A 19,960-nucleotide genomic window follows, 5' to 3' on the forward strand; every position below is an offset into this window, starting at 1 on the left:
AGTGAGAGAACTTGTCTGGAAAACACAAGGTGTGTGTCTCTCAACTAGGCTTTCATTGTTGTGAAGGGACAACATGACTGCTGTAACTCTTATAAAGGAAAACATTTAACTGAGCCTGCCTCTGTTTCAGAGGTTCAGTTCATTACCATTTTGGAGGGTACCATGGCGGCATGCAGGCAGACATGGTTTTGCTGAGCCGAGAGTTCAACATCTTGATGCTCAGGAAGCAAGGAACAGATTCTCTTCCATACTGGACAGAGCTTGAGACATTTTCTTCAACAAGGCCACACCTATTCCAAGAAGGTCACATCTACTCCAACAAGGCTATACCTTCTAATACTGCCACTTTTCATGGGTCAAATATATTCAAACTACCAGAGTGTATATCTTGAGGAGCAACTGCCAAGGTTTTCTTCTTGTCTCCCCATATGGTTGTACATATTGTGAGTATGTGTGTGTACCTGTACACACATACACATGCGCACACACAACCAAGACAAGAAAGCCACAGTAATCTAAAATTGAAAAGAGAAAAAAGTGAAGCTGAAAATTCCATGCCACACAAGATCAGCCTTATGATCTCTCAGAAGAGGTAGCAGAGGATGACCTCACCATCCTGAGGGCAAACCATCCTGACTCTCCCTGGTCACTGATAGAGAGAAAAGATGTTGAATCAAAAATACAGAGAGGTTCTATAGTCAAAAGACCTTGTGAAATATGTGTTACTTTTCTGACCCCATGCAAGGAAGACACCAAAGATCTACCCAAAGGCAACCTATGGACAAGGTAACAATATGATTTCAGGTATTCTAATCAATGCAGCACTCCTATTGGGGATATTGACAATAGGGAACCATAAACATAATCTAGCAAAGGTAAATCAAAGGTAATCCTCTATACCTTGTTCATAATTTTGCTACAAAATTAAAATTTTTCCAAAAATATATTTTGAAAAAATGTACACTACTGATCTTAGGATCAGAGGTGAGGAGGACACAACACCTGTCCCAACACTGGGAGTAACTGGGACCAGCGGGACTCGGTCATGCAGGAACTCTGCCAGTCCAGTGGCACAGGTTTTGTCTCGTCTGTCTAGGCTGGTGTCCTGAGCAGACCTTGGGCCCAAACTCTGAAGCATGTCCCATAATACCAAGAGTGCCTGGACTTCCAGGCACTCTAATGACACAGGATCACAGGATCACAGAATCACAGAATCACAGAGACAGCTTGACTCTGAGGAGTTCTGACACAACTAGGATTATAGGAAGGACAGTCCCCAGTCAGATTTAGTCAGGGCAGGTAGCACTAGATATAACCAGATGGCTGAAGGCAAGCTTAAGAAAATAAGCAACAGAAACCAAAGTTACTTGGCATCATCAGAACCAAATTCTCCCACCATAGAAAGTTCTGGACATACCATCACATCAGAGAAGCAATATTCAGATCTAAAATCACTTCTCATGATGATGATACAGGATTTTAAGAAGGACAAAAATAACTCCCTCAAAGAAATACAGGAGAACATAGGAAAACAGCTAGAAGCCCTTAAAGAAGAAACAAACAAACAAACAAACAAAAAAACCTTAAAAACTACAGGAAAACACAATCAAACAAGTGAAGGAAATGAACAAAACCATCCAGGATCTAAAAATGAAAATAGAAACAATAAAGAAATCACAAATGAAGACAACCAAGGAGTTAGAAAACCTAGGAACGAGATCAGGAGTCATAGAGGCAAGCATCACCAACAGAATACAAGAGATAGAAGAGAGAATCTCAGGGGCAGATGATACCACAGAAAACATTGACACAACAGTCAAAGAAATTGTAAAACTCAAAAGTCTCCTAACACAAAACATCCAGGAAATCCAGGACACAAGGATAAGACCAAACCTAAGGATAATAGGTATTGAAGAGAGTGAAGACTCCCAACCTAAAGGGCCTGCAAATATCTTCAACAAAATTATAGAAGAAAACTTCCCTAACCTAAAGAAAGAGATGCCTATGAACATACAAGAAGTCTACAAAACTCCAAATAGACTGGACCAAAAAAGAAATTCCTCCCAACACATAATAATCAAAACACCAAATGCACAAACAAAGGAAGAATTTTAAAAGCAGTAAGGGAAAAAGGTCAAATAACATATAAAGGCAGGTCTATTAAAATTACACCAAACTTCTCACCAGAGACTATGAATGCTAGAAGATCCTGGACAGATGTCATACAGACTCTAAGAGAACACAAATGCCAGCCCAGGATACTATACCCAGCAAAACTATCAATTACCATAGATGGAGAAAACAAGATATTCCAAGACAAAACTAAATTTACATAATCTTTCCACAAATCCAGCCCTACAAAGGATAATAGACAGAAAATACCAACATATGGAGCAAAACTACACCCTAGAAGAAGCAAGAAAACCCACACGAACATAATTCCACCTCTGACCAAAAAAAAAAAAAAAAAAACAGGAAGTAACAATTACTTTTTCTTAATATCTCTTAATATGAAAATTAATATTACCTACATATCCTAATTGATTCAAATTCAAAAATATGAGGAATTGGAAATTTGTTGGCTATCATCCAGTGTTCTCTCTAATTTGGTAATTGGAGAAATAGGTCCAATATTATACAACCTATATACACTTTCTGCTTGTCTGCACCTGACAGTGTTTTGCTGGGTATCACATAATGGTCTTGAAATCATGGTTCTCCTATCTCAGTCTTTCTATTGGTAGGATTGTTTATTTGATGTTTTTACACCATCCTATGATTTTCAGAACAGCTTACATATTTCAAAATTATTTATACAGCCAAAAAAAACATAAACAATTAACTTGGGAGGTGGCTTGTAAGAGAACAACAAAGAGTGAGACTGAAGGCTTTGCTTGATGTTTGTAACTATTGTATCTATTTTGAAGAAGAAGACTTTATAAGTTACTCTTTCTCTGAGATGAATGCTTTTCCAAATTATCACAGTCAATGAACCAGATTCTTACCCTCACCTAATGTCTGTGCCACCCTCCAAGCAGAACCATGGTTCATTGAAACAGTTGGTGAATAATTTTACAGATAGACCATCTTAATACCCACACCACTTCGTAAATGAATGTAACCTGTTCTCTGTGGGCTGAGAATGAAGACAAACATTCAAGTCAAATAGTTTTGACCATTGCAGGAAATCTGTATCCAAAAATCTTGCCTACAATTCATTCCTTGGCACAGCAGAAATGTCAACTCTTAGCTTAGCTAATATGGAGGTAAAATCCTGTGATGATGGTTATTGAAGCACAGCCTTATTACAATCAACTCCAATGTCTAATAATTGTTCTTATTTGGGGCTTATACCACAATAAGAGCCAAGATTTAAGCTCTACTAAAAACAAAACAAACAAAGAAAAAGATTTTATTTATATTCTTTTTTTAAAAAACCTAGTATTGATGTATTATTTTAAAATATACTGTTAATAGGTTTGGAGTTATTTAAAATTTATATTGAGTAAAACAAGTATTTTTAGTATGGCTGTAGACAAGCATCTACATAAGACTGTTCAATTCATTGTTGTTTTATATCAAATAACTTTTATAATACTTATTTCTATTGTTATAATATTTTATAAATTTTAAATAATATGACAAAATAAAAAAAGGGATGATATTTCAGATATTGAAATGCAGGTCTCTGGGAGAAGTTGGGGTACAAAAGGAAAAGAAGAATGTGATGTAATTTCATTTAAATGCTAACAAATTCAGATAAACTAGAATTATGTATCTTTTCTCATCACAATGCAATAAAACTTAAGTCAACAAGAACAAAAACCGTACATTTTGATGGTTTGCCCAGGGAATGATACTATTTGGAGGTATGGCCTTGTTGGAATACATGTGGCTTTGTTGGAGTAGGTGTGTCACTGTGGGTGTGGGCTTTAAGACCCTTATTCTAGCTGCCTAGGAGTCAATATTCTCCTCATAGCAGCCTTCAGATGAAGATGTAGAACTCTCAGCTCCTCCTGCACCATACCTGCCTGAATACTACTACTTTATTTTCAGTTTGATGATACTGAACTGAACCTCTGAACATGTAAGCCAGCTCCAACTAAAGGTTGTCCTTAAAGGGTTGCCTTGGTCATGGTGTCTATTCACAGCAGTAAAACCCTAACTAAGACATACAGTTTTGTGGATTTCAGTGGGCAAAGGAAAAAATAGCTGGAAAAAAGCCTCAGTGGTTTAGAGGATTTATTATTCTTGAAGAGGACCCAGGTTGTGTTTCTAACATGCACATGGATGTTTCTCAACTGCCTGTAACTCCACTTCTAATATATCCTATACAGTCTTCTGGCATCTCAGGGCTCTTAGATATACATGGTGCAAACAAACTATTGTAGGCAAACATACATATGCATTAAAAACTAAATAATAAAGCTTTAAAAAATAAGAAAAGAAATAGCTGGTATCCTGTTGGTAGTGTCTAAGTGGAAGTTGGGTATGGACCATGTGATAGATGAAATGGAGAAAAATGTAGAGATTAGAAGTGAGTAGGGATGAGGCTATAGGTCATCAGCAGAGTGCTTGCTTAGCATGTGCAAGGCTCAGGGATTGATCAAACAGATGAAAGAAAGAGAGACAGAGACAGAGAGACCGGGAGAGATAGAGACAGAGAGGAAGACAGAGACAGAGAAAGACAGAGACAGAGGACAGACACAGACAAACAGAGACAGACAGAGAGGAACAAAGAGAGTCAGAGAAAGACAAAGAGAAAGATACAAACACACAAGGGGAGGGGGGAGGAGAAAGAGAGGATGAGAGGTAGAAAGGGCAGGGTTGGTTGTTCTTGGATTTTAAGAGAGACTGTAGGTGATAAGTGTGAATTGTATATTTTCATGTGACGTGACACTTACAGTGGATGTGTGGGGAATATATACAGAGCACAGAGCCAGAAATATTAAAAACAGTACAAATACATGAGCTCCATGTGGAACTCCTGCATAATTGAGACAACTCACCCCACAATGAAGAGATCAGTGGTATCTCACAGTCATATGCTTTTTATAGTCTCTTCCAATACTGAAAAGTAGTTTTGCAAAGAGCCTGGCCTACTACCATCCCAGAAGAATGTACTCCTAAGGAGATGCCTTTGGGCCTCACTGTTGTGACTATCTCTCCCACTCCCTCTCAGCCTTCATCCCTTGTGCACAGGGTACACTAGCTAGATTGGAATATGTCATTTTCACTTGCTTACAAAGACTTTATATGTAATTTAATGAACTGACCCAGGTTCATTTTCCTCACTTGGGAAGTTTAACAATTTCAAGAGCATTAGTGTCTCTGCTGTAGGGAATCAATGTAAGCATTTAGAAAATTGCAAAATGCTTAAGTAAGTGCTTAAGAAACCACTATTTGTCCACAGAGGGAACGAGTGTCTGACTATAAACTCCCTTAGTCTGACTGTAAGTAGCCAGCGCTAATTTTTACCTCCTTTATTTACTCTTCACACTGGTTCCCATAGTTGTCTACCACTGTTGTAGCCCCACCAGGCTGGCACCCTTAGTGTTTCTGCTCTATGAGCTTACTTCTCTTCTACATCTTTTGGTCCTCTTACCTCATGTTTGTCCAGATGATACACAAAAATATTCAAGCAGAATTACTTCCTTCCAGTTTCACACCATCTTTTTCTCTGCTTCACCTATATCACATGTAACTAACTCAAAAGTTGAAGTGAAAACTTAAGGCTTCTTTAGAAAGCCAGTTGTGTTGGATGGTGTTTTGCTGCAGTAAACATGTAAAGAACTGTTTCATTGAAGTGGATACAGGTGAAAGACGAAGACCATCCAACACAATTGACTTTCCAATGAACCCTTAACTTTCCACTTCAAAAAGTTGTAATCATATATTTATTTTTATACATTTAGATATTTTCCTATATATTTATTTAAACTACATAGCATTTCTCTCATTTTCCTATTCTTTCTCTGATTTGTTTAAATACCCACACATCTTCCTTGATGTTATTTTTGTTCTTGCCATACAGAAATAGATAATCACTGTTTCTTATTTTTAATTTATGTATATGGGAAGAGTTTTCCAAGTACATGTTTTATGTATCTCTAGGCCTTCATTACTTAGCAGTCCTTCAGTTTCAGGTGAGCCTTGAGATCCTGAGCCCTTCTCTGCTTCTCTGTTGTCCTAATAATCAATTAACCTATCTTGCCTCTGCCTTGGTTTGGGTCTTTCGTTCTTTTTTTAGGCCTTGTATTAGACACTTTATCTAGGGTTCCCAGGCACTTTGCAAAAATGCATGTGGATTATCTGTCCCAAACTCAAAGTGTTAACCTTTTCAATAGTTTGTTCTTTTGCTGCTGTGATAGAGCCCTCTGAACAAAGTCAACTCTAAGGAAAGACTATTTGGATTATATGCCGAGGTCACATACCATTATTCAAAGACTTTGAGGCAAGAACTCAAGGCAGAAAGTTGAAGCAGACACTGCCAAGGGATACTGATCACTATTCTGCTGTCTTGCTTGTGCTCAACTACTTTTCTTATAAAGCCCAGGTCCACCTACCTAGGAATGGCACTGTCCACAGTGAACAGGATCCTCCTACACCAGTCATAAATCAAGCCATTCTTTCACAGACATGGCCATGGGTCAATCTGATTGAAACAAATTCTTCAGGTTAGGTTTCTTCATCTCAGATGACTAGAGATTGAATCAAGATACCAACACTAGGATTTGCTCATGTCAGAAACTTCTCCAAAGTTACCCTTAGATAAGCAGGATCTCAGGCCTCACCTGAAACTGCAGACCTAGAACCTATACTGGAGCAACATACCAGGTGACTTACATGCAGCCAGCATTGTGAACATGAAAGAATAGATTTTTCTAATGATTTATGTGACCATGACTAGATCGTAGTTTATATACTGCAGTGTGTGCAACAAGAGGCTATAATTATGTATCCTGGCTAGTATTGTGTCAATGTGACACAAGTTAGAATTATTTAGGAAGAGGAACTCCCAATTAAGAAAATGTCCTCATTAAGACTGGCCCACAGTGAATTTTCTTGGCTAATGATTGATATGAGGGGCCTCAGCATACTGTGGGCAATGCTAGCCCTGGACAGGTAGAATAAAAGAAAAAGTGGATGAATAAGCTATGTGTAGCAAGTCAGTAAGCAGCACCCCTCCATGGACTCTGCTTTAGTTCTTGCCTCCAGGTTCCTGCCTTGAGTCCCTGCCCTGGCTTCTGTCATTTATGGTTTGTGACCTGGGAGTTTTAAGAAGAAACAAACTCAATCCTTCTGAAGTTCCTTTTGGTCATGGTGTTTTATCACTTCAACAGAAACCCTAGCTAATACACCACAAAATTCTGGGTGGCCTTTGTCCTTTTGGACTCTGCCTTTCAGACATAGCACAAGGATCTATTTCTTTGGAAAAAAAATTTCACCTGTGGAAGTCATGTACCCCATAGTGCAGTGTCCTGTAAGTCTGTGTGGTACAAATCTCTCTTTTCCCAGTTGGCTGCAGGATAAAAACCTTTATTCCTCTAGCATGTTATAGGCATGTAGTAGGTGATCATGTGCTCAGTTCTTAAACTAGTGACCAAAGGAATAACCTAGTTAGCTGGAAAACTACATGAACAGGAAAAATTAAGTATAGACTATGTGCTCAAATTAGCTAATCCGTCTTTGCATTCTATTCCATCCTACAATTATATTTAAAATAATTCTATATAGTATTTACTTAATAAGTATTAGATAAAAAGTAATGGTGAATACTATTTTATGGGTAAGTAATTTCGAAAGGATTTAAAGGATGTGGGGTTTAGCATAATGGTATTTCAAAACAGTAACTTGGTGTAGGTTTGTGGATGTGGGGACTCAGTAAGAAGAAGAGTGGGAAAGCCACAAAATTCTGGCTCAGGAAATTCTGACTTTGTCCACATGTGATTAGTAATTACCACCCAGAAAAGGTGTGTCCAGGCTCTTGGTATCTTTTAGAAAGAACCTAAGAAGTGCACACAGAGAGGCAAGGAACAGTACAGAGCAGAATCCATGCAAGACAGCAGTGGCTCAGTGAGTCAGATTGCTTGGGGAGCATGATTACTGCTTGAACCTTCTTTTATGATGTCTGGAAAAAGATAGAAGTTGGTTGTTAGGGATGGAATACAGATAATATTTTTGTGTTGCTGGACAGGTGTTGGTTATGTGTATCTTTGTTCACCAAGTATGCCCTTCTGTGATACATCTGATTTTACTTATACATAAGCATAAAGTGATAAACAGATAATATCACCTAATAAGTTCACTTAAAAACACAATTTACTGCTGGGCAGTTTACCTTATTACACATTGACTCAGACTCAACTGGATACTCTGCCTCTCATTCTCTTTTTTGAGCATATTTTATAGGAATTGGATATTGCCATAGGAAATAGGTGAAGAAGCAACACACATCTTTTTTTTGAAGTAGGGAATAGGTATACGCAGCTCTATATAGGTGAGGGTCGCAGAGACCTTGAGCACTGCAGGGAAAAAGTTTAGGTATAGCATCAGCTAAGTTGTCCTGAATAGCTAAACCTTGCTACATTTCCATGAAAACTTCCTGTGTGTAAAGCAGGGCCCCCGAGCTATGTTTCCCAGTATTGAGTTCTTTAAAGCAAAAAGCCTCATCTCCTCCTTCTCTGTCTTCCCCTCATTCTCTCCCTTCCTCTCCCCTCCATTCCTTCTTCTCTCCCTCTTTATTTCCTGCCCTTCCTTCATTTGTTGTCTCTCCCTCCTACTTTCCCCTTCTCCCCCTTCCATTTAATCCCTTGTTTTCCTTCCCTCCATCCTTCTATAGATCTTTCTTTTCTTTCTTTCCATTTACCCATTCCTCCTTTCACTTTTTATTTATCTTTTTTTATATTTTTTCTCTCTCTTTCTTTCCACACCCCATCTCTTATTACCTCATTTTAAAATACTCAAAATCCCTGAAGATGTTTCTCTAGGTTTGTACTCTAATCTGCTATTCATTTTGATTTTAACTTTCACTATAAGTGAACTTAGACACTGATGACTAGGAGCATCTATGGAACACCCAATTATGTGTTAATGACTGCTTTGCCATGAGGATATATGTGTGTGTGTGTGTGTGTGTGTGTGTGTGTGTGTGTGTGTAGGTACACATCCTGTAAAAGTCTGGGAGCCCAGCTTTCTTAGGTGTGTGTGTGTGTGTGTGTGTGTGTGTGTATGTGTGTGGAGGTACACATCCTGTAAAAGTCTGGGAAGGTGCATTGCTTCCTCTGTTACTCTTATTCTTTCACCAGATTTTTAGTCAGCTGCTCAGTTTTCTGACTCTAAGTGCCAAGGTAAATAAACAATGCTTGGGAAAATTTGACACCACAGTTTAATACCCACATGGTCACCAAATGAGAGAAATGCTAACTATTTCCCAGACACAAAGACATGCATTTTCTTCCCTTTCTTTAATTTCAGTAGGTCTTTGGCAGTTCAGTCTGGAAATGTAAAATTTCTTTACCCAGAAGACATTTGGTAATTTTAAACTCTCCCTTTATAAAGAAAGTCTCCAGTGGAAGAAAGGAGGGGGTGGGAGGCAGGGAGGGCTCCCACTCCAGCTGTTAGCAGCAATCTTGACTTGGAGGCAAGCCTGTAATCCAAGCACAGCTAAATGAAAAGTTGGAGCATCAGTCTAAGGAGCGATTCTGCAGCCACCCAGTATCACACTGCTCAGTCGTCAGTGGCATTCTGACCCTTGCTCGTCTGGCAAGGGACTCCAAGAAAGGGATGGAATGTACACAATCTGACACACTGTGCACAATGGCTGACTTGTCTGGCCTCCACTTTCCATTCTCTCCCCTTTGCAGGCAGTCCTAGCTCCTAAAGCAGGAATGCCCTGGAAACCTTTGCACTTAAGTAAGTTCATTTTCACCTTTCTTTCTTCCAATATGTTGTCAAGAACCAGGCAGGCTTTGGGGGAGGTGCCCAAGGGCTGCTGCTCCTTCTTATTGTCTTCTATATTTGGAAGCCAGTGTCAAGGTGCCCCTGCCAAGCCTTGAATAGTTATTACATTGTATTCTATAATGCTTGGCTTAATGTCTAAAAAATATACTTAAAAAACCATAAGTGTTTGGGCAGTAAGCCCTTGAGTTTTGCTGTCGGCTTTCTCTAGCAGCTGCCGTCCAGCTCACATCTGTGATAGTCAACACTGCTAACAGGAGTCTCCAGGGTGCAACAAGCATCCAGAGGAAGTACTACTTTGGCAGAAAGCCAAGAGATTTTGGCTTCATCCAGGGGAAATGCATTTTTTTTTCAGATAACCGCAGCCAGCACAGATGGAAAGTGCATCCTTTTCCTCAAGGGTCTGACAGAACAGAGCATACCCCAGAGCTGCACCTTTCTAGCCCCACCCAGGCAGCCTTACTTGTTCACACAAACAGAAGATGAAGGCCAGAATATCTTTCCCAAGCAATCCCTGCAATGTCTCTGGTAAGAGAGAGAACACTCAACCGCTAGTACCAGGAACATACAGAAGCAAAGAAATAAAAAGCTATGTGGCAGACTGACCGGGCCCAGAGTTTGTTGACATTAGAGTCTCTGAGATGACAAAGACTAGGATCCAGCAAATAATAAATCAAATATTTATTCTTGACTGCACAGTAGGTGTTTGCTTCCTGTGCTTGCCTCATACAGGCTTCAAAGATTCAAGGTGATTATGCTATGTAATATGCATGATAACACCATGTTCTATCTATCTATCTATCTATCTATCTATCTATCTATCTATCTATCTATCTATCTATCTTCCCCCTTTCTTTCTTCATTTCTTTCTTTCTTTCTTCCTTCCTTTCTTTCTATCTTTCTACCTCTCTCTATCATGCAGTTTCAAGAAGTTCATCTAAGCAAAAGATGGACATAAACACCTGACTTCTCTGCTTCTACCTCCTGGTTGCTCGGTTCTGCGTGTGTGCTAGAGATTGAATTTAGGGATTTGTGTACTTTATCAAATAAGCTATAACTCTAGTCCTAAAATATTTCTAAGTGGGGGCACACCTAATGATGAAACCTTGTTAAGTAATTTTCAGCTTTAACCAAAGAAGCCTTAAAATAGTTATTTAAATAAGTCAAATCAGAGTCCGCTCCACTTCAGCATGCGAGCTTGCCCTGGGGACACAACTTAGCTTTCTCCTTTGCAAAGAAATAAGCACTTTCAATAGATAAATCTAGAAAATATGCTGCTTACAATTGTCTTTTAATCAATGAGCTACAGTTTTGTGTTGCTTTTTTTGGGCACTGTGAGCCATATGAAGGAAGTGACACCACATACATAGGTTGGGAGGCTGATCTGTGATTCTTTGACCCCATATTTATCCACAGAAGAAACTGGGGCCTGTGTCACAGATATCACTAATATCCAAGAAGGGCAGACAGTTAGGACTAATTTTTCAACTTCAGTTACTACTCTTACCAGGTTTATAAATTATTTTCTCCTTTCTACTCATTGTACCACCAAGTAGCAGTTAATAAGACTACAGTTTGACAGATTTAAAATTCTGTCTCATTTCTTGCCTACCCTAAGCTCAGGTAGCTAGTGACTGGAAAAAATGACCAGAGAGGAGAAAAAAGAATAAAAGTTAAGTACGGGGTTGATAACAAAGAATGTGACAGATAGGATGTAGAGACATGTGGAGGGCCCTGGGAGCTTCTCCAAGGTCTAGAGGAGGCTTGATTTAATTATTTTATAAGATTTTCTCTGAATGACCTTTTCCCACCAGTAGGAGGACAGTCAAATTGATTACTTTACCAAATTAATGTCAGAGAACAAAAAATCAGAAGAGAGAAAAAGGAAGGAAGGAGGGAGGAAAAGAAGGTGGGAATAAATCAGGGAAGGAGAGGAAGAAGGAGGAAAAAGATGGGAAGAAGAAGGGAAGGAAAAAGAGGGAGGGAGGAAAGGAAGGATAAAGCAGTACATAAACAAATTTCTGAACATCTTGTGCAGAGACAGTTGATAGTGAGGGTTGGAATGTCTCTAAACCCTAAGGCATGGTGTCCTTAGTAGGAGTTTGCTTCATCTGCTGTCTTCATTATGGCCTCACTTGACATCTCCCCACCATGATTTTTTTTTCTGTGATTCCTCTGCTAAGGTGAGAGTATCTCCTAATACTCATGGGATCAGCTTGTGTACTATATAGGACCTTTAAGAGACCAGATCTAAAAAGATGTCTTAGGTCATTCACTGAGTGTACCCTCAAAAGGAATTATGGGAGCTCACTCAGCTCTTGCTTGCTTTCTCCTTTGTTTTGGCCATAGGGTGAATGACTCTACCCCACTGTAGCTTCTTTGCTTGCCTTCCTTGCCACAGGCCCTTGAATCTACCATGAGCCAAAACAAACCTTTCCATATTAAAGTTGATTGTCTCAGACAAGGTTATAGTCATGGAAATTTGGACAGCATATCCTGTCTGTCTGAGGAGAGCCCTGTTCAGGTGATGAAGAGCTCACACACTTGTTATGTGTAGTGATATTAATCACCATGACTAACAACTGTGGTTTACACTAGTTGTCACTTGGTGACTTTGTGTCTGTAGCAGAAATGATGTTCAGAAATCATCCTCCATTCATATACCAGTAAACATCACCTGAGTGCTTCTTCTTAGGAACCTCAATATTTAAAATGCTGGCCTAAATGCACTTGTTCTTCACATCCTATGGTTACTACCTCCCTGCCCAAACACATCGATGTGTGTACATAGAGGCTTGTGTATGTACATGAAAGCCAAATGTAAGCATGGTCCTTAGTGTGCTCCCAGTAATCCACATTAGTGACATTTTTTTCTTATTTTTATGACCAAATACCTGACAAAATGCTACTTCAGAAGAATGGTTTGTTTTATCTGGTAGTTTAAGAATAAATACAGTCCAGTGTGATGGAGAAGTAGACATATTGTATCAGCAGTGAAGAAGCATAGTGATGAACCCAGGACTCCAGCCCATGGGATGATGCCACCCACATTTGGGGTGGAGGAAATCCTGAACATAAGGAACAGATGAAGGTCAGAGTGGATGAGGCCTTTCAAGCCTCAAACCCATAGGAATTGGCAACATCTTCCTCTTGTCTGTGTGAAACTATTAGCAGTAAGTATAAAGGCAAGCAACTACATTCTTCTCCCACAGGACTGAAGCCTGAGACTGCTACCTATAGAGACCACTCATTGAAAAGAGTTAATCTGTCTTCTTATGTTGACCATAACAAATGCACTGTTTCTCAGTTTCTGTCTAGTTGGTACCACTCCAGCAGATTCAGTACAACCCACCCAATACTACCTTTAATGCATGGCTGTCCTTCCTTCATTCCTGTCACCACTCCAACCAGGTTTCCAGGATCAAGTAGTGCACACCCAGACTCAGGGTGGGTTTTCCATACTCAGTTAAAGCTTTTAGAAACATTTTCTAAGACTTATTCAGTGTATGTTTACAACATAATTCTAATCTAATTAAGCTGACAGTTTGAAAATTGACCATTGCAGATGGTCATTGAAGGAGCTATATTAAGTATGTGGTATCTGTGGTATGATTTACCACCTCCTTCACCCTTATTCTCCGGGTCAAAGAAATCACCACTTGCCACAGAAAATCATTTAACAAAACATGATTACTAGATTGCCTTCAAAAGTTCACCTACACTTGTGCATTGATGACATTGACAAAGTAGAATATAGTGGTCAACATGTGTTATGAGTTATGTCACTATCAACTTCACACCTTTATGAAACTCTGTACATGTTCACAGTTTGAAAGTATTGTGTGAGATAATGGCTAAACAGTGAGTGGTTCAGAATTCCTTTGGATGAAGACAAAGATGAAAGCAGCAACTTTGTTTTTCACACAGTCCTCTTCCCAGGATCTAGGATAAGATATAGAAACAAGTCCAAAGGTTGGAAAGAATGTTCTACATCCTAAACCAATACCTAAAATAACCCTGAAGTGTGGCTATATGTGTACCTAGGTACATGTGTGTAGAAGTGTGTGGGTGTACATTCTCCCACAAAGACATTATGTATTCTTCTATTGCTCTGTGCCTTAACTTTTGAGACAGGGTTTCTCACTGAACTTAAAGTGGACTATCTCAGTTACTGGTTGGCCAGTGAGCCTGCCTTTCACCACCAGATTTGGGATTGCAAGCATGCAATCACCATGCTCTGCTTTTCATGTGAGTTCTGGGAACCTGAACTCAATCCTCATACTTAGACAGCAAGTGGTTTACTTTGCCCCAGCCCAAGGAATATGAATTCTTTATAATCCTTTTCAGTCTCAGGTGTTTGTTGACTGCATTTACTTACCATATGTTGCAAAGAGATATTACATCAATGAATGAGAGTGATGAAATTCCTAAGCAGATGTCATACAATTGAATACAGGGATTCTGACTTAATCCACTGTCACATAATTATCTATCACCATTTAAGAGTTGTACATCAGGGGCGCAAACTTGCTATCCAGGCCCACAGCCCACAGAAGAGGTTCCATTCCCAGGTGTTCTACATACCCAGGATTTTAGGATCAAGGGTGAGAACACATGATCTGTTCCTACACCACCCAGAATAACTGGGACCAGCAGGATACAGGGATGTAAGAACCCCTCCTGATCAGTAGCTCAGGTTCCTTCCATGTGCACCCATCTGAGCCAGTCTACTTGGGCAAGAACCCAGCAGCCAGTCCCATAGCCCCCAGAGGAGGCTCCACTCCCAGGCTCTCTAGCATGACCAGGATCTTAGGAGAGCAGTATTCCAGAATTCCAGGAGCTTGGTAGTTCCAAGATCTCAGGGTCTCAGAGGCAGCTAGATTCCCAGGAACTCTGACACACCCAGAATCTCAGGATTACAGGATTACAGATCCACAGGGTCACAGAGACAGCTTAACTCTGACGAGTTCTGACTTAACCAGGACTACCAGAAGGACAGGATCCAGTCAGATATAGTGAGGGCAGGGAGCACTAGAAATAATCAGATGGTGGGAGGCAAGCTTAAGAAAATAAGCAACAGAAACTAAGGTTAATTGACCTCATCAGAACCCAGTTCTCCCACCATAGCAAGTCCTGGATACACCAACACACCAGAAAAGCAAGATTCAGATCTAAAGTCACTTCTCATGATGATGATGGAGGACATTATGATGAAAATAAATAACTTCCGTAAAAAAATACAGGTAAACAGGTAGAAACACAAAAAGAGAAAACACAAAAATCCCTTAAGGAATTAGAGGAAAAGACAATCAAACAGGCAAAGGAAATAAACAAAACCACCCAAGATTTAAAAATGGAAATAGAAGAGGCTGGGCGACCCTTATTGCCACGATGGAGTCAAAAGTGAAGAAGGAAGCTCCTGCCCCTCCCAAAGCCGAAGCCAAAGCCAAAGCGAACACCTTGAAAGCTAAGAAAGCAGTGCTGAAAGGCGTCACCCACCTTCCGGCGGCCCAAGACCCTGAGGCTCTGGAGGCAGCCAAAATATCCTCGAAAGAGTATGCTCTGGAGAAACAAGCTTGACCACTACACTATCATCAAATTCTCAGTGACCACTGAGTCAGCCATGAAGAAAATAGAAGATAACAACACTCTTGTGTACATTGTGGATATCAAGGCCAACAAGCACCAGCTCAAACAGGCCGTGAAGAAACTCTATGACATTGATGTGGCCAAAGTCAATTCCCTGATAAAGCCCTATGGAGAGAAGAAGGCATATGTTCACTTGGCTCCTGATTATGATGCTCTAGATGTTGCCAACAAGATTGGGATCATCTAAATTGAGTCCAGATGGCTAATTCTAAATATATTCTATTTTTTAACCATTAAAAAAAGAATAGAAAATAGGGACAATAAATAAATCATAAAGGGAGACAACCCTGGAGTTAGAAAACCTAGGAAAGAGATCAGGAGTCATAGATGCAAGCATCAACAATAGAATACTAGAGATAGAAGAGAGAATCTCAGGTGCAGAAGATACCATAGAAAACATTGACACAATAGTCAAAGAAAATGCAAAATGCAAAAAGCTCCTAAGCCAAAACATTCAGGAAATCCAGGATGCATTGAGAAGGCCAAACCTAAGGATAATAGGTATAGAAGAGACTGAAGATTCCCAACTTAAAAGGCCAAGAAATATCTTTAACAAAATTATAGAAGAAAACTTCGCTAACATAAAGAGATTCCTATGAACATAAAAGAAGCCTACAGAACTCTAAATAGACAGGACCAGAAAAAAATTCCTCCCATCACATAATAATCAAAACACCAAGTACATTTAAAAAAAGAAAGAATATTAAAAGCAGTAAGGGAAAAAGGTCAAGTAAGATATAAAAACAGGCCTATAAGAATTACACCAGACTTCTCACTAGGGACTATGAAACACAGAAGTTCCTTGGCAGCTGTCTGACCGTAAGAGAACACAAATGCCAGCCCAAACTACTATACACAACAAAACTCTCAATTAACATAGATGGAGAAAACAAGATATTCACAACAAAATCAAATTCGCACTATATCTTTCCATAAATCCAGCCCTTCAAAGGATAATAAAAGGAACACTCCAATACAAGGAGGGAAACTACACACTAGAAATAGCAAGAAAATATTCTTTCAACAAATCCAAAAGAAGATAGGCACAAAAACATAATGCCACCTCCAACAACAAAAATAACAAGGAATAACAATCACTTTTCCTTAATTTTGCTTAACATCAATATAGACTCAGTTCCCCAAGAAAAAGACATTGACTTACAGAGTGGATACATAAAGAGGACCCAGAATTATGCTGCATACAGCAAATGCACCTTAGTGATAAAGACAGACATTACCTCAGAGTAAAATGTTGGAATACCATTTTCCAATCAAATGGTCCCAAGAAACAAGCTGGAGTAGCCATTCTAATATCAAATAAAATCGACGTTCAACCAATAGTTATCAAAAAGGATAAAGGAGGACACATCATACTGGTCAAAGGAAAATCTACCAAGATGAACTGTCAATTCTGAACATCTATGCTCCAAATGTAAGGGCACCCACATTCATAAAAGAAACTTTACTAAAGTTTGAAGCATATATTGCACCCCACACAATAATAGTGGGAGACTTTAACACCCAACTCTCAGCAATGGACAGATCATGGAAACAGAAACTAAACAGAGATACAGTGAAACTCACAAAAGTTATGGACCAAATGGGTCTAACAGATATTTGTAGAACATTTCATTCTAAAGCAAAAGAATATACTTTCTTCTCAGCACCTCATGCTAACTTCTCCAAAATTGACCATATAATTAGCCACAAAACAAGCCTCAACATATACAAGAAGACTGAAATAATCCCATGCACCTATCAGATCACAATGGACTAAAGCTGATTTTAAATTCTAACAAAAGCAACATAAAGCTCACATATACATGGAAAGTGAGCAATACTCTACTCAATGAAAACTTGGTCAAGGAAGAAATAAAAAATAAATAAAAGGCCTTTTAGAATTTAATTAAAATGAAGGCACATCATACCAAAACTCATGAGACACAGTGAAAGCAGCAGTAAGAGGAAAACTCATGTTTCTAAGTGCCTCTAAAAGGAACCCAGAGAGAACTTACACTAGCAGCTTGACAGCACACAGGAAAGCTCTAGAACAAAAAGAAGCAAATACACCAAAGAGGAATAGACAGCAGGAATTAATCAAACTCAGGGCTGAAATCAACTAAATAGAAACAAACAAACAAACAAAAAAACTATACAAAGAATCAACAAAACCAGGAGATGGTTCTTTGAGAAAATCAACAAGATAGATAAACCCTTAGCCAGACTAACCAGAGGGCACAGGGACAGTATCCAAATTAATATAATCAAAAATGTAAAGGGAGACATAATAACAGAAACTATGGAAACCCAAAAAACATCAGATTCTACTACAAAAGTTTATACTCAACTAAATTGGAAAATCTGGATGAAATGGACAATTTTCTAGACAGATACCAGGTGTCAAAGTTAAAACAGGATTGGATAAACCATCTAAACAGTCGCATAACCCCTAAAGAAATAGAAGCAGTCATTAATAGTCTCCCAACTGAAAATAGCCCAGGATCAGATGGGTTCAGTGGAGAATTCTATCAGACCTTTAAAGAAGACCTAATACCAATACTCTTCAAACTATTCCACAAAATAAAAACAGAAGGCACACTACCCAATTCATTCTATGAAGACACAATTATGCTTATACCTAAACCACACAAAGACCAAATGAGGAAAGAGAACTTCAAGCCAATCTCCCTTACTAGTATTGATACAAAAATAATCAATAAAATTCTTGGCAAACAAATCCAAGAACACATTAAAAAGATCATTCACCATGATCAAGTAGGCTTCATCCCAGGGATGCAGGGATGGTTCAATATTCAGAAATCCATTAATGTAATCCATTACGTAAATAAACTCAAAGAAAAAAATGATCATTTCATTAGATGATGAAAAGCATTTGACAAAATTCAGAATCCCTTCATGTTAAAATTCTTGGAAACATCAGGAATTCAAGGTCAATACCTAAACATAGTAAAAGCAATATAAAGCAAACCACTAACCAATATCAAACTGAGTGGAGAGAAACTTGAAGCAATCCCACTAAAACCAGGAACTAGATGAGTTTGCCTGTTCTCTTCCTTTCTATTCAACATAGTACTTGAAGTTCTATCTAGGGCAATTAGACAACAAAAGAAGGTCAAGAGATACAAATTGGACAGAAGGAAGTAAGATTATCACTATTCACAGATAATATCATCATATACTTAGGTGACCCCAAAAATTCCACCACAGAACTTCTAAAGCTGATAAACAACTTCAGCAAAGTGGCTGGATTAAAAAAAATGAACTCAAACAAATCAGTAGCCTTTACCTACTCAAAGGATAAAAAGGTTGAAAAAAAATTAGGGAAGCAACAATCTTCACAATAGCCACACAAATATTACATACCTTTTTGTGACTCTAACCAAGCAAGTGAGAGATCTATATGATAAGAACTTTAAGTCTCTGAAGAGAGAAATCAAAGAAGATCTCAGAAGATGGAAAGGTCTCCCATGCTCGTGGATTGGCAGGATTAATATAGTAAAAATTGCCATCTTGATTTTCTCTTGGGTGAGGTTCTGAGACTGAGCAGCTGGCCGGGAGGAACAGGCCCCACGACTCCCAGGGGAGGAGCAAGGAGGCAGGAACACGATCCTCTCAGCTTCCCAGTGACAGAGGAGGATCAGCTTCCTTCTCTGCCCCTTTCCTGCAAGTGGAGGGCCTACCTCCAGAGAGTGCCTTAAGCCAGAGACCCGGGCGAGATCCGCCATTTTCTCTCGGGTGAGTTTCTGAGACTGGAGCAGCCAGCCCGGAGGCACAGGCCCCACGACTTCCAGGGGAGGAGCAAGGTGGCAGGGACAGGATCCTCTCAGCTTCCGAGTGACAGAGGAGGATCAGTGTCCTCCTCTGCCCCTTCCCTGCAAGTGGAGGGCCTACCTCCAGAGAGTGCCTTAAGCCAGAGACCCAGGTGAGATCTGCCATTTTCTCTCGGGTGAGTTTCTAAGACCAGAGCAGCCAGCTTGGAGGAACAGGCCCCACAAGTCGCAGGAGACTTGCAGGGCGGCAGGGACAGGACAAGCTCTAGCCAGAGACACTAAGAACATCTAACACCAAAAAGCAAAAGATGGCAAAAGGCAAACGCAAGAATCCTACCAACAGAAACCAAGACTACTTGGCTTCATCAGAACCTAGTACTCTCACTGCAGCAAGTCCTGGATATCCCAAAACACCAGAAAAGCAAGAATTGGATCTTAAATCATATCTCACAATGCCGACAGAGGAATTTAAGAAGGACATGAATAACTCCCTAAAGAAATACAGGAGAATACAGGTAAAGAGGTACAAGCCCTTAAAGAGGAAACAAAAAAAATCCATA

At 39.4% G+C, this 19,960-nt stretch overlaps 1 pseudogene; it reads left to right on the forward strand.

The window, feature by feature from the left end:
• The first annotated feature begins 15,351 nt into the window (after positions 1-15,351).
• LOC116087527 lies at positions 15,352-15,796 on the forward strand (annotated as a pseudogene).
• The last annotated feature ends 4,164 nt before the right edge of the window (positions 15,797-19,960 follow it).

This window comes from Mastomys coucha, unplaced genomic scaffold, assembly GCF_008632895.1.
Source record: "Mastomys coucha isolate ucsf_1 unplaced genomic scaffold, UCSF_Mcou_1 pScaffold13, whole genome shotgun sequence".
NCBI lineage: Eukaryota > Metazoa > Chordata > Mammalia > Rodentia > Muridae > Mastomys > Mastomys coucha.